Source organism: Scophthalmus maximus, chromosome 1, assembly GCF_022379125.1.
Source record: "Scophthalmus maximus strain ysfricsl-2021 chromosome 1, ASM2237912v1, whole genome shotgun sequence".
NCBI lineage: Eukaryota > Metazoa > Chordata > Actinopteri > Pleuronectiformes > Scophthalmidae > Scophthalmus > Scophthalmus maximus.
The window spans coordinates 9,841,832-9,843,749 of NC_061515.1; positions in this window are offsets into that span (position 1 = coordinate 9,841,832).

Consider the following 1,918-nt stretch of genomic DNA (forward strand, 5'->3'; position numbering starts at 1 on the left):
GTTACACAACAGAGAACATTTTTGCCAAATTAGAGTATCTGTCTGTTTATTTGCGGAGCATGTCTTTGGTTAAAGGTCTGAATGAAAATGAAGAACAGCTCTCTCAGTGATGCTATCAACATCCCTAGAATCAATGCGCTATAATTGAAATCAGACAGACAGAATCAATATCTAACATTTAGCAACCTGTACACAAATGGGAGTAATTTGGTTCTACTTGTGCTTAGTGCCACTCCTTGTCAATTCGGTAGAGGCCATATGTCCGTCGACGCTTCACATTTCTGACAATATTAACTTGTGTTTTTCTCAGACAAGCTTCTAAAATTAGATTACAAGTGAAAAGCATGACCCTTGATCCAACTGATTGTTACATATAAATAAAAAATACAGAATAATTACATCCAAAACACAGCATTGTAAAAGGCAATAATGCAGCAATTAAAATCTCAATAACATTGTTTATATTTCGTTGGGAAGTAAGGTGGACAGACCAACAAAGAAGTTTAGAATCCGACAGAGGATGTACGTACAAATGTGATTTGAGTAACTACAGTATACACCATTCTAAGTCTGCTAAATGCTGGTAGGAAACCTTCAGTGGTTTGGGAAACACAGGCAAGCTTATTCTCATCTATGGTTTCAGTAGTATCATTACAAGATCAACTGACTTAAACTGTGAACATACAACGTTTTTCATTCACTAACGTAGCTGTACAAATTATACAATGGCTATGACTTCTCTTCACCTGTCATAACACACCCGCGACCTGCATTGAACCTGCCCATAGCGCGAGAAACTGAAGATTAATGCAAAATCACACTCTTTTGCTTATTTCAAAGCAAACTTTACCAAAAAAAAAAAAAGTGGCAAGTTACAAGTGAACGACTTTTCTTCTGAATGGACAAATTAGGGATTTTCAAAGGAAACTTCTACCAGCATGGAATAAATGAAATATGAAGTGCTTTTTGTATGGATGATCTCTACTACAGCAAAGGAAGCCTGATGAACAAGCAACATTCCACAACGTGACCTTTCTCAACCAAGACGGCCTGACAGAGTAAAGTGGCTGAAGGAGATCAAACTGACACATTATGCAGTTGAACAATCAGCCACAAAAAGGGGCCATCCCCTTTCTTTACTCACCTATGCAGAGGACTATGTTGATCATAAATATGACAAACTACGATGAGTAATTCAGTGAAATGCTATTTATGAAGGGAATAACTAAAATACGGCATTGATAGAGTACTAACATTCAATGTTGTTGTGTCCAGGTATGTCGACCTGGCAGATTTAAAGACATACAGTATGTTTTACTACTATCATGCCCGAGTGTGATTTGGTTTTGGGACCTAACTGCACACACACCAACACTTCACATTACTACTGCTGTGGCCTCTTTTTACTCCGTTGCTTGTACAACACACCTAAGCTTTAAGTTCCTCTGCTCTGATACACACTTGACCAATGTCAAAAGGAACAGGCTGCTACGTGACGCAACGAGCAGAGCATCAGGCATGTAGTCGGTCTGTTGGTTGTGTTGAACTACGCTACTTCTATCAAGGTCTACTAGGGGAACGATGCGTTACTGAAAAGAAGATGGAATCTCAACGTCTACCTTAAATACATTCAGAAAGAAGTTTCTGTGTCGTTGTCTTGTGCTGGTTTTTACAACAGTCCGTTTTCAATCAGCCATGTTAGGAAAAAGTTTTCTCCTTCTCGTAACAGCACAATGTACATTTGTTATGTATTATTCCATTACATCAATGCAAATTAATCATAGAAATGTCTACATCTAGTCGCATGTCTTTCTTACGTTATTTACAGTGTCCATTTTGAACTGGGACATTCCCCCTATTTGTTTTGGCATTTACATCACAGGGGTTTCAGGTGTTGCCTTGTGTGGTCAGCTTTGAG